At 47.0% G+C, this 14,023-nt stretch overlaps 1 long non-coding RNA gene across 1 annotated transcript; it reads left to right on the top strand.

Moving 5' to 3' along the window:
• The first annotated feature begins 9,023 nt into the window (after window positions 1-9,023).
• On the top strand, window positions 9,024-13,706 carry LOC125947304 (uncharacterized). The gene is made up of 3 exons (XR_007468172.1): window positions 9,024-9,342; window positions 9,459-9,617; window positions 13,561-13,706. It is a non-coding gene; the product is annotated as an uncharacterized LOC125947304 (long non-coding RNA).
• Window positions 13,707-14,023: the final 317 nt, after the last annotated feature.

Below are 14,023 nucleotides of genomic sequence, written 5' to 3'. Positions count from 1 at the left end.
GAGTAATAACCTACCATGTCGGACGCCTTCAAACGCAGCCACTACCTATTATAGTGCTCTCAAGTGTTGCCAAGCAGACACCCGAAGCGGGAAAACACCCACACTTAATCAGAACCGTAGCGAAGGTAGGACTAAACTTTCGCTTTCAGCTCGCTTCGGCGCTTCCGAAACAGACGACGCGAACACTGTGTCCACTTGATCCCTCATACCACGTCACGCCGACGGTTACGCCATCGTTTCCAGTGGTGGAGCTCGCCCCCAATACTGTTCGGAGAGCCTTATCACCCCCGTACTTGCGTGAATATGATGCTGCCGCCAATGCAACGCGAAGCGGACCTTTGAGGCCTTAGAAATAAAATACGCACATTATTGCGATGATAGCGAATGCGAACGCCGCATGCGCGACCACTGCCAGAGGGACTAGAAAAAAAAATGTCACAGTTTCGCCCTAAGGGCGAAGCAATGAATGCGATAGCAACACAGCAATGTGATACGAAGTAAGGTGAGCGGCTTTGGTAGCAATATGAATTGTAGTAAACATGAGCTGATTAAGTAAGCAGGTGTGCTGCGGCGTAAGTAGACCGACATGAAGAGAGACTCGATGACCACGAGAAGGCGCGTGTGAAAGGGTGGTGTTGATGAGAAGCGCTTCCCGTGGGCAGCGCGTGCGAAGGGACACACCTGTAGCGCTGCACTGCCGACCCGGGCAGCATTGTATGTGTAGCGTGCGTTGGAAAATGTGGCCCGACTATTACTAACTGATTAAACAAGCGTGGTGTGAGCGCGCACAAACAAACATGAATAGATCACACTGAATGACTGCAGACAACGACTGTCAAAACGCTGGCATCAAGCGCATACGCCGCAGCAGCGGGCGAAGGTACATGCGGTCTATCGCTTCAACGGAAACTGAGCGGCGAATGCACGGCGCATAAAAGTCAGAGCCGTGTGGAGATAAGCGACGGTGCGAGCGAGCGACGAGCGCGGTTGTTGGCAGAGTAGAAGTGCGCCCCCCCCCCCCCCCCCCCCCCGCTCCCTCCGGCGCTGGCTTCCCGCTTCCTTGCTTGCGCGTGGGAGATTGAGTGCGTTAGGGAACCTCACGGCGACGGTGACGCCGACGGCAGAAATCTGGTTGAAGTGTCCATATAATTGCTATCGCAATAAAAGAAAACTCGCAGTTTCGACCGAAAGGCGAAGCATCGATTGCGATAGCAAATTAATAGACATTTATACAAAGTAAAGAGAGTAGTTTTACCAGCCGTATAAACTTGCAAACGTTCGCTTACTACCTAAATTAACAAGCATGGTGTCAGTGCGCACAGGCAAATATGAACACATCACACTCGATGAGCGCGGACACTCGCTGTCAAAACGCTGGCGTGAGGAAGGGCGGAATCAGCAGCAAGCGAAGTGACCATGTTGTCTATCGCTTCAACGCAAATTGAACGGCGAGAACGCAGCACGCACAAAGGCAGAGTCGTCGGCGCACTTAGACTCTGCCGCGCGGCAACGAACGAAGTGACCTTTGGGCTGCCTATCGTGTCAATGCAAATTGAGCGGCGAAAACGCAGCACGCACAAAGGTATGAGCCGTCGATGAGCCTAGACTCTGCCCTCAATGCAGATCGCTTTCAAGATATGGCGCGCGCGGCCGCGGAATCTTGCTCGTCTGCCTGCTGATTGCCGCGTAAGGACTCATGCCCCCGAGTCCCCGCGATCTGTATGTTTGGTGGGAGCTGGTGCGCTCCACTCAGAATGCGATGTGCGGCCTCGGACATTTTGTCCTTGGAAAAATTTCTGCATGCCATCTGAAAGTCCGTCAGAACTATGACGCACTCCCAGTGCAGTCTCGTCGTGATGGCTGACGCTATCGCTAGTTCCTCTGCCTCCGCAGCGGTCGCGCTGGAACCGACGACACATTTATTTCGGTCCCGTGATTGTCAACTACGCTTCTTGCGGTGCCGGCCACGTCTACGTACAAGATATTGGGGTGGTTCTAATACTTTCTCGTGGGCGCCTGCGCACGGGCTTGTCGCCGTCCGATGTGGAAGTTTTGGTGCATGTTCCTGGGAATCGGTGAGACGTGCATAGTTTCCTGTATTCATGTTGGGTTTTTTGTCAGTGCGCTGGTCTCCCGTACGGAATATGTAAGACTTTTCAAAACGCAGCGTACCGCTTTTGTGCGCAGCAGCCTTTCCTTCTGGCTTACCAGGTGGGCCTCTATGATTTCCCGTGCGTTGTTGTACACCCCTGTCTCCTCGAGGCGAAAAGTAGCTGTTCCGGGTGGGAGTCCGAGCGCTTACTTGTACGCCTTGCGTATCAACCGGTCGAGTACCTCCACTTCCATATTGCTAACATTGAAATGTTACACATTTGAAACATTGAACCACATTTGAAACATTGAAAGAAGAGTGTGGGTGTAGGCCAGTAGGGAATTCATGATTTGAGCAGTTGCCGCAAAAAACACACGTGACGAAGAAAGAGACCTCTTTGTGTGGTCCCTTTCTTTGTGCCGTGTGTATTTTGCGGTAACTTCCCAAATCTTAAATATGGTGCCGAGTACGCAATGCGACTCACCATCAGACCCTGCGCTAGTCGGATCAGGTCCTGTTCCTTGAGTCCCCTCTTCCTGCTGGTAATTCATTGCATCATGCGCAAGATCTGCGTGGTCGCGTATTGTAGCTTCTGTATGGCGTATCCTCGGGCCCCGTCTTTTTGTAAGTGTAAGCCGACGATACGAAGTCTGTCCACCTTGGTGATTTCTCTAGGACCTATTCGCAGGTGGATGGTTGGTGCCTGGGCTGTTGATCGTCCTCGCGAGCACTTCTCGATTATGAGGAGCTCCGACTTCTCCGGCACGCATTGCAGTCTGCATGTCTCCGCGTATCTTGCTATGACGTCTACTGCCTCCTGTACAGTCTCTTGTTGTTCTCCTATAGACCCTCCAACCGTCCATATCGTGATGTCTGCATACAAGGCATGTCTGATCCCCGGTATCTTCTTGAGTTGGGCTTGGGGTTTCAGCATGGCCACGTTGAAAAATGTCGGTGACAGCACTGTTTCTCGTGGCGTTCCTCTATTAGGTGTGTCTACTCGCTGTGACCTCACATTTCCCAGCCCTATTGTGGCTGTACGATCTGTGAGAAAAGCCCTCACGTGTAGTTGTAAGTTCGTCGGCTGCAATTCGTGTCACTGAGATTGGCTAGTATGCCTTCGTGTCCCACGTTGTCAAAGGCCCCCTTTAGGTCTAGTGCGAGAATTGCTTTCGAGCAGCACGGCGTTGCTGCATTCAGTGCTTCCTCTTTGAGCTGCAGAAGCGTCTTGCGTTGACAAGTTGGGCCGAAAACCAAACATCGGATTCGGTTCTTCGAGATGCGTCTGTGGCCTGCCTAATATCACGTTTTCGATCCGTATTCCGAGGCAAGACGTGAGCGAAATGGGTCTTAGGTTCTCCAGGCAGGGCATTTTGCTCGGCTTTGGTATCATCGTAATCTCCGCACGCTTCAATTCGGGGGGTAAGGTCCCTCTGCTTCAGTGTACATTGAAGAGTTCCAGTATTGCCTGTACGGTTGTGTCGTCCAGGTTACGTAGCAACTTGTTGGTGATTCCGTCCTTGCCTGGGGTGGTGTTTCAAGTGAGTCTTGCGATCGCTAGTGTCAGCTCGGAAAGCGTTATGTCCCGGTCGTGCTCGCTGTTTTCCAGTCCGGCGAAGTCAGCCGTGGGCTGAGTGAGCACCGAGTATCAGCTGGCAAATGTATTTACTTTGTAGGGCGCACAATAGCTGATCGTCTGTGCCTCCAAAGTTGTGTAGTACTCGGCTCATCGTGTGCTTGCTTTCTCTCTTGCTCAGGGTCGGATCTAGTAGATGTCCGAGTATGGCCCCGCCCTGGAAGACCAGCTTTGGCTTGTAACCAGGGGCCAGGTGGCGAGAACAGCATATGGATTGCCGTGAAGTGGGAACCACTTCCATCCGGCGCATGCGCTGAAAAACTCATGAAATAAAGTTTTTTAATTCATTCATTCCGAGTATGGCCCACGTCTTCGCAGTGCCCAGCGTTCCTTGGAGGGAATTACAGAACCGGTCCCAGTTTTGTTGTGCAAGTTGCTCTGCGTAGCGCTCTGCTTCGTCCGTCAGCTTCGCGATGCGAATTTTTAGCTTACGGTTGTACCGCTGCCTTCGCCCTCTTCTCAGCAGACTGTGGCGCTCTACGTTCTGAAGTCTGGATGCCAGCGCAAATCGGGTCCGTGCGGGCCTTGCTGTTGTCTACTTTCGTTGAATATGTCGGGTCCGTCACAATCTTAAGTCGGTGGTGTTGTATGACCTTGGACAATGTTCACTTTTATTGCGATAGAAATTATATGGACACACCAAGAGCATTTTTGCCGTCGCCGTCAGGTTCTGTAGAAAGTCCAACGGCGATAAAACCGTCGCCGCGCTCCATAGGCTGTGTGTGCGAGTGAAAGCTTGCGTGGGTAAGCCGGCAAGCGCAGCTTAATCTCGCGCACGCGCTAGAGGAAGGCGGCCGAAAGCGCACGGTCTTCATTCGCTCGCGGGGCACGGGGAGGAGGCGACGGAGAAAGTGAGGGTGCGTTCTGCTAGAGTGTACTAGACAATGGTATTCTAGTACACTCTAGCTCTGCTCTTGCGGCTGCTGCTGACGTAGCTGCCGCCGTATCTTGAAAGCGATCCGCTATGTGGCCGAAGTGTGCGCCGGCGGGGCCTCATCTTCAAAGCGATCTGCGATGGGTACAAGGTGCATGCACCGAGTCCCGGTAGCTTCGTATACGCTGTGCTTTCGACGTTCGCGTTGAAGCGAGACAAGAGATAGCGCGAAGGTCACTTTGCTCACTGCTGCTGGCGCGCTTTCTCACTACAGCGTTTTGACGAGTTTCAGCGGTCATCGAGCGAGATGTGTTCATGTTTACCTGTGCGCGCGTGACGCCCTGCTTGTTTAATTATTTAGTAAGCGAATATTTACAACTTTATACGGCCGATAAAACTACTATTCTTACTACGTATAGCTGTCTACTAATTTGCTATTGCAATCGATGCTTCGCCGTTGGGGAGAAACTGCCGTTGGGGAGTGACCGTAACCGCTATCGTCGGAAATGCGAAAAAAAGTACCCGGTCTCCGCCGCGATCGAACCCAGACCTGCTCCGCGGGAGTCGGACCACTGCGCCACGCAAGCGCTTGCTATCAGGTAGCGGAAAAATGTCCTATAAACGTGCCCTAGGGAGGCGCGCAGGCGCAGACGACCCGAGCCTCCGCCAGTATGGTGGCGCCATCTAGTTAAGGCGCCTGCAAACGCCGCGTGCGCAGGCGCAGACGGCGAGATGCGATTCAGACGAGGCGCGCAATCAACGCGATTCCAGCCTCCGCCAGTATGGTGGCACCATCTAGTTAAGGTGCCTGCAAAAGCAGCGTGCACAGGCGCAGACGACGAGATGCGATTCAGACGAGGCGCCTATCATGGCGATACCGATGTGAGATGTTCGCCACGTATTCTGGATACCTCTTCGGTACACGTTATGGCGTCTCATCGCAAGGTACGAACCGTTGCTGAAGAAGCGAATCGTAGAGCGACGTGCGCGGCTACAACCAGGCATCATCGAGCTCAGCAGACTGCTGTGCAGAAAGCATTACAAGCAGCAGCTCGCCGTCGACGCCGGGCGGACAGTTAAGATCGTTCTCGTCAAAACGAGGCGAAGAGACTTTGCCGCGAAGACTCTGTTGTGCGTGGTGCCGAAATTGGAGCTACTCTTAAGCCGCTCCACCGGCTTACGCTGTGACTGTGCTGCGTGTGCCGCGCAGACCTGTGGCTTTTTGTTGTGTGAAGTACCACCACGCCTCATGAACCACACCAAAGTCACCTAATATGAGGAGGCCGTTTTGTCCAGCTAGCAGCACCAAGTTGTCTAGGGGTCTCAGGGAACTTGTGTTTCCCCTGCACTGCGGTACTATTTCCGCGAACACGGGATCGATTCCCGTGTCCTCATAAGTGTGGTCTATTGTTGTGAGGTAATAAAGATAAGCATGGTAATATCATCAGCAATTTCGATGACATAGTAAAAGTAGCGGAATAATTCTACACAGACCTGTACAGTGCTCAAAACAGCCAAGCTACTTTCATTCGAAATAGTGATGAACCGGATACAGAGGCTCCTTCTATAACTAGCGATGAAGTTAGAAGGGCCTTGAAAGACATGACCAGGGGAAAAGCTGCTGGAGAAGATGGAATAACAGTAGATTTAATCAAAGATGGAGGAGATATCATGCTTGAAAAGCTTGCGGCCCTTTATACGCAATGCCTCACAACTTCAAGTGTACGAGAGAGCGGGGAAGAACGCCAACATTATACTAATCCATAAAAAGGGAGACGTTAAAGAATTGAAGAATTATCGACCCATTAGCTTGCTTTCAGTATTGTATAAAATATTCACCAAGATAATTTCCAATAGAATCAGGGCAACACTTGACTTCAGCCAACCAAGAGAACAGGCTGGCTTCAGGAAGGGATATTCTACGATGGATCATATCCATGTCATCAGTCAAGTAATCGAGAAATCTGCGGAGTACAATCAACCTCTGTATATATCCTTCATATATTATGAAAAGGCATTTGATTCAGTAGAGATACCAGCAGTCATAGAGGCATTGCGTAATGAAGGAGTACAGGAGGCATACGTGAATATCTTCGCAAACATCTACAAGGATTGCACAGCTACCTTGGTTCTCCACAAGAAAAGTAGAAAGTTACCTATCAAGAAAGGGGTCAGGCAAGGCGACACAATCTCTCCAATGCTATTCACTGCATGCTTAGAAGAAATATTCAAGCTCTTAGACTGGTAAGGCTTAGGAGTGAGGATCAACGGCGAATATCTCAGCAACCTTCGGTTTGCAGATGACATAGTCCTATTCAGCAACAATGCAGACGAATTACAGCAAATAATTGAGGACCTTAATCGAGAAAGTGTAAGAATTGGGTTGATGATGAATATGCAGAAGACAAAGATAATGTTCAATAGCCTGGCAAGCGAACAAGAATTCAGGATCGCCAGTCAGCCTCTAGAGTCTGTAAAGAAGTACGTTTATCTGGGTCAATTATTCACAGGGGACCCTGATCACGAGAAAGAAATTTACAGAAGAATAAAATTGGGTTGGAGTGCTTACGGCAGGCATTGCCAAATCTTGACTGGGAGCTTACCACTGTCGTTGAAAAGAAAAGTGTACAATCATTGCATTCTACCGGTGCTAACATATGGGGCAGAAACTTGGAGGTTAACAAAGAAGCTCGAGAACAAGTTAAGGATCGCACAAAGAGCGATGGAACGAAAAATCTTAGGACTAACGTTAAGAGACAGGAAGAGAGCGGTGTGGATCAGAGAACAAACGGGGATAGCCGATATTCTAGTTGACATTAAGCGGAAAAAAATGGAGCTGGGCAGGTCATGTAATGCGTAGGATGGATAACCGGTGGACCATTAGGGTTACAGAATGGATACCAAGAGAAGGGAAGCGCAGTCGAGGTCGGCAGAAAACGAGATGGGATGATGAAGTTAGGAAATTTTCAGGCGCAAGTTGGAATACGCTAGCGCAAGACAGGGGTAATTGGAGATCGCAGGGAGAGGCGTTCGTCCTGCAGTGGACATAAAATATAGGCTGATGATGATGATGATTGTTGTGAGGTGTTGGCTCGTGAGTGTGGCCATACGTACTTCTGCTGCCTCATGAGTGTGATAGCCGGTGATTCTTGGTGATTTTACTTTTTCCGGTAAGGCTATTACGTCCGGTGATGTCCCTTACGAAAATGTCAGATATGGCCCTTATATGTTTTATATATGGCCATATTTGGACATATAAGTGCCCATATAAGGCCTTATACTGCCATATAAGGATCCATGTAAGGACTTATACTGCCATATAAGGGTCCAGATACGGCCTTATACTGCCATATAAGGGTCCATATATGGCCTTATACTGCCATATAAGGGTCCAGATATGGCCTTACACTGCCATATAAGGGTCCAGATATGGCCTTATACTGCCATATAATGGTCCAGATATGGCCTAATACTACCATATACGACTGCAAGTAAGGCTTTATAACGTCATATAAGGGTACAAATAGGCGTTCTATTGTCATATATGGCTGCAAGTAAACGCCTTATATTGCCATATAAGGATTTAAAAGTATACCTAAATTGTAGTTGTAACCCCCCTCCCCCTCCACTCACGCGTCGAGCCCCACCAGTCCAACGTGCACCTTCAGCGCTCTGTGCACACTGTCATTACCATTCAGGAGATGGCTAATTGAGGTAGAATTTTCCGGATTAACAAAAACACTCTATCACCTACTGTCTTCTATTTACTCATTCACTCTTAAATTACTTTGAGTAAAACGCTGAAGAAATAAACATTGTCATCATCCTTATATATTAAAATTACAATTATTATAATTATGTTTTGTATTATAGTTATTAGGCATTTGAGTTGCTGTTGGATTCCTCTGGCTAAAGCAAGGTAATTACATATTATGTAAAGTGTTTGCTTCCCCCCCCCCCCCACACACAAATGTACCCCCCCGCCCCCCCTGGCAGAGATCCTGGGTGCGCTACTGCCGTCTAGTATGGGTTATTAGCACAGCGCCTGCCGGACAGCATGGCCTTATTTACGAGATGTAGCTATACTGCACGTAACAAATGCGATGCTTTGCACTGCAGCTATAGGCAAAGCATCTCGATCGAAATGAATGTGCTTGCACCGAGCATGTAGTAACGAGTTGAAGTGAATTTTATCGCAGAAACACACACAATCAACTCATTGTTTTGCACGTTGGCTCACAACCACACCCGATGAGTATGTCTACTTTTTCAGAGAGAACATGAACACATACTTTTGCAATCATATATACCGGCCTATGTAAAGCAGCCTGGGAATATTAAAGCATGAGTTAGGAAACCTGCTGCACGAATTCCTATTCGTTATATCAGCTACTGCACAAGCACGAACAAAAAGTTTGCTACATCAGTCAATCTAGATACTTTATTCAAGCCCCATTAAATGAAATACTGCCAAAAATTACCACCAAGCTAAAGTTTTGACACATTCAGTGAAATCCAAACCGAAACCAAACGTGGAATGGCCAATGCAATGTATCGCTTGGCAACACTGGTAAGCTTGCTGCGCCGGCAGCACATGGACGGCAGCTGTCAGATACCGAGGCCTGTTTTCGTGTGTAATTTTCGTTCGTGCATCCGTGTTAACGCAATGTTCTCCGCGGTTTGTGTGTTATTCGTGAACGCAATCGGAACGAGTCCTCATCAACGCAGTTTAACGCGACTGTAAGTAAAGGGAAGCAGCGGGCGCCTTCACCGGCGCGGCCCTCGGCGATCGCTTTGTTTGTATGTGTCGCGCGCACGGTTCAACTTTTGAATACCGTCGCTGCGCGTTGTCGCAGTGCAGTGATGATTATATGCCAGTGCTCATCGTGAAACTGCACAAACCGCGTCACTGCTGATGGAGCTGCCACGTACGTAGACGGCGGCGCCCGAGAAGACCTTTTCTGAAGAGAATGCGTGCCTGGCGATTGTCACTTGCAGTCGCAACTTTTACAAAGGTACGTACAATTCCCCCACCCCCCCTCTTTCTATGTGCTATTTGCATAATTTTGAAGCAGTGCGTGTTGCGATACCGCGTAAAGTATAAACCGCATTCACGCAATCTTGCGCGCGACAACAAGCGACGCGATGGAGATGGCTGTCGCGTTCGTTCGTCGCCTACAAGTCGTACAGCATGCAAGCGACGAGACGAGCGACGTCTCCCCGGTGTTGCCTTTATGAGGGCAGCAAATACTCGCCGAAACTGGCGTGACGCTTGCTTTATTAATTTAACGGGTTTTAGTGTAAAGAGCAGCATAAATATTTCTAAATATTTCGCTACGTTATTATCCTTGCACGTATCAAAATCTAGTCGTTTGCTCGTTCCGTGCGACAATCGGTAGTACTTGACTGATGTATATCCAGTTCCGGCTTCGCGCTATTGGCTAGTCGCTCATAGCACTTCCGGGCGACGAGCGACGTATTCTAAATTTCTAGAACCGAGCGATTGAGCGAAAAGACCAAGCGATCTGTTCGCGCGACGGCCCGTTTCGTCGCTCGTCGCCGTTGCGCACAAAATCGCGTGAATGCAGTTTGGGCATAAAACACAAGCGGGCGAATCCGCTCCTTCAGTTTCGTCTACAGTCCCTATTATTGTTATGTTTGCCTTGGAGTTCGTGGCGTATGTACATCGGACCCTGTCAACCCAATTACAAGTACGAATGATCTACTAGCACAGAGGCTGACTGTCATATTAATTTGATTGAAGGTCTGCGTTATTCGATCGATCGTCCTTGTTTAGAGTCATGCTATGCTACACGCTATGAAATATCTTGTATTATTTTATGTGTTTGAATTCAGCGTTGTAGTTTTGGAGCTAGATGTAGCTATATCATTTGCATTTATTTCACTGTGGTGTGCGCGGCACCTTGTAATAGTCTTTGCAGAGACGGAGTGTACCTGGCTGGCTGCTAGGCGATTCGTCTAGCTGAATTTTAACCAACTTCGTTTATATTAGTGGGCTTTGTCATGCTGGCGGACCTCCAAATCACCCTGGTGACATTACTAAATGCAATTATTAATTATCAACTTTCGTTATTACTATTTGCTGCTGTTGCTGATGCCGCTAGCTAGAGGGCTATCAACCAAGCTTCCTTGTCAGTATTTTTAGGTGACCTCAACTGTGCGGTACTTTCATATGAAAGGCTATACAAATGTTTACAGAGCATAGCTGCGGCTGTTTGCATCAAGAGTTTTTTTTTTTCTTCTCTAGTGGATATAACTGCTATGCGTAAAATTTGCCAACAGTCATTCTTAGCAGTGAAGGAACTTTTACGCCATTGCTTGCATTGAACTGTAAGATTACTACAACATTCCCAAAATGAGAGAGATTGTCACTGATAAAGTGTTAAATTGTTTTCATGTGATGTCGGCTGCATAGATGTGCAGCAATGAACTGATCTAGGGCAAAGTTCAAACGACAAGGAAAACGTTCTAATGCAGTGTCTTTCCTCAGTGAGCTAAGCAAATGGGATGTGCCAAACCAGCAAGGTGTAGGAAGATTTAGCTGCAGAGACAGTTGGAGCAGTCAATAGGGAGAACACAAATGGAGATCTTTTTCTCTCTGGATGTATAGCTCACTGGAGTGCTGACTGATTTTCAATATGTATACTAGGCTCTTCGATAACCGTGTTCACCTTGATTTGTTTTCTGTATTGACTGAAGTTATAGCTGTGCGATTTATTATTTAACTGACAAGTGCTCGTATCATAGAGATGCCGGCATGCATGCAGGTTTTTATTTTATGTGGCGTATCCTTCTGGTATAGGTGAGTAAAACGCAAGATCCAGGAAGCTAGATTCATGGATATCTCAACTTGTTCGGGACTTACATGGATGTGTTTATAGGCTAAATTATTATTTATCATCATCAATCTATCATCGGGACTAAGAAATTGCACGAACTCTTACCAGTAGATTATTATCAAGCATGTTCGTGTGCATTGGCTCCACTTTGATACCAGCCAACATTTTTCTGGTTTTGCAGCAATTTTGTGGCATGGGGGGGGGCCATTATGTTTTTTTAATGTTGTGATTTGCTCTTACCTTCTTTACACTGCGTTCAGTGGAACTCGTTGAAGTTCTGCATTCCCGATTCACACACTGGCGTGAAAAAAATTGCCCGATTACACTTAACCCCTTCAGTGACGAAGTATGATTGACTGTCGATAAATGTATGAAATTTACATAAATATATGCCAAGGTGCTGCAGACTCCATTAAGAGCAAGTCAAGATGGTATAATGACTGCATATTATGATGATTCACCATAATTACAGAGTGATTAAGTATCTAATTGTTGTGCATGCTGTAATGATAGGTCTCTTCATAAAAAATTACTGAATGACTAGTGTGTTACCTGCACAAGTTAATTATTGGTTGCAAGCTTTACTAGAAAGAAGAAAATTATTTTGCAATTGCTACAGAAATGTCTCACATCACACCTTCCGTCAAACACTGTAGTGCCTTCTCCAAAGCTATCTTCGGTAGCAATACATTTCCCTCAGAAGTGAAATGAAGGTACTTGAGGTAACCATAATGTTTAATTTACCCTAAGATTAGTTTTTGTGGTCATTTCCTTGACACAGCTGCACAGAAATGGCAAAAATAAGTTGTGCACACAATTATGTACACCGTGACTGAAGGGAGTATCAATATGAGCTTCAGAGTGTGAGGATTTGTTTACAGGAAAGGCAAATGGCTCAGCCTGAGCCAGTGTGCTCTCACCTGCTTTTCTGCTCACATGAGTTGGTAACTGTTATAATAGGGCTGACTCCACACGTTGCTTGCATTTGTTAAAACCAATTTTTTTCTCGATATATGTGTTCGTGTAGTATTTGAGCCCACTTAATGGTAAAATCATGACAGCAGAAGCTTTCCTTGTTTTTCTTTTACCAATTTGTTAGCGTGGCAGCACATACTGTGCGGTTTATTCTATTATCGAGCCATGCTTTGTACTCGTAGAGTATACAACAGCTCTGCAAGAGTTTGGAAAATGTAATGAAACAGGGAAACTGCCTTTTAGCATGTATGCACGTGGACATTTTAAGTTTGTCGCTTCATCTGTCAACTTAGATCCTTCATTTGTCATAGCACTAATACATGGGTACAACACAACAATATAGGCAAGCTTTCAATTTAACAGAAATTTTCATGGTTCTATTGAAATATTGTGTGAAATGTCGCCACTATACCACAACTTTAGTGAGGTTAGATTTCATTTTGACATTCTTGTCCCTGTGCTAAATTCTCTTTTCGACAGCTTTTTTTCACATCCTGCAAGCACAACTTCAGCAATGCGTAACCTTTATCTGCATGGCAGACAGGTCAGGACTTAGTGGCATTGTTCTTTGACGTAGTGAATGTTATGTAAGGAATTAGGAACCAGCATTGAGTAGCACTTTGCAGCGCTACTTAACCATTCCCATGTCTAGTGGCAGCCACCAAGTGACATTTTCCCACTGATTCATGTAATCAATTATGGCATGCACCCGGTTTTAGGTAGCTCTTTGAACTAGTGCATACAGCCTTCTGCTATCACGTAGCTGCAGCAATAGTATTGAGTTCATGGAATGACTGGGAGCACTCGGTTCTTTACCATCACATTTCAGTGCATATGGCATCACGTGTACTGATCACAAAGACCTCTAGAGAACAACACCTAACTTGATAACCTACACAGTGCACTTGAGCTTCATATATCATGTAAGCTGCACGCCTATTGCATTACTCTGCAGAGACATGCAGTCAGCAACACGGATGACTGCAGGTGCATGTGCCTTAAATGAATATTCACCTAACGTACATGTCACTTCAACTGTCTTGCACTGTTCTACACAAGTCGGCTTGCATATGTGATGCTGCTAGCTAATATCTGATAATAATAATAATCCGTGTTTTCTCAGTGGCAGCTGGCCTCCATGGGGCGGTGCAGACAGGGGACTGTCATTGCTGGAGCACCTCCTGGCTATCCACAGGAAATGGAAAAAACATGGTAAATTCAAACCCCCTCTGGTTCTCATTTTCATGTTTCCATAAGTGTGTGTGTGTTCATCACCCTGAAGTTACTTAAATTTGAAAACGAAGCCATATAATGTATACTCATGGTCTCACGTAGTGCATTATTAAACATAAAAGTACAAAATCACGCAGCTTAAGAACCTCAAAGATAATTTGTAGCAGATCAGTCACTGCAGAGGTCAGGATATGTATTGTCGATGCTCGCAGACAATAGAATTGCAGACTTGTTCATCATTAAAAGCAATTATACATTTAGGGTGTGGACATTTGGTAATGGTTTGAGTGAATGCTAGAGACGACTGCATGAATATGCCACCCCTAACGTAATGCCCTGACAGAGGCCCTTAA

This window comes from Dermacentor silvarum, chromosome 1, assembly GCF_013339745.2.
Source record: "Dermacentor silvarum isolate Dsil-2018 chromosome 1, BIME_Dsil_1.4, whole genome shotgun sequence".
Lineage (NCBI taxonomy): Eukaryota > Metazoa > Arthropoda > Arachnida > Ixodida > Ixodidae > Dermacentor > Dermacentor silvarum.
Note: the sequence above shows the minus strand (reverse complement) of the source record. Positions and strands in the feature narration are given on the sequence as shown.